Here is a 216-nt window from a genome sequence, read left to right on the forward strand (position 1 = left end):
CATACATACATACATACATACACTTACACATGCAGACATACACAACCATACATAGACACATACGCCCATACATACATACATACATACATACACATGCATACATACATAAATACATACATACATACATAAGTACATACATACATATATACATACATACATACACACACATTCATACATACATACATACAGACATAACTATATTCATAATAGATTTGT

This window comes from Octopus bimaculoides, chromosome 7, assembly GCF_001194135.2.
Source record: "Octopus bimaculoides isolate UCB-OBI-ISO-001 chromosome 7, ASM119413v2, whole genome shotgun sequence".
In the NCBI taxonomy this organism is placed as follows: Eukaryota; Metazoa; Mollusca; class Cephalopoda; order Octopoda; family Octopodidae; genus Octopus; species Octopus bimaculoides.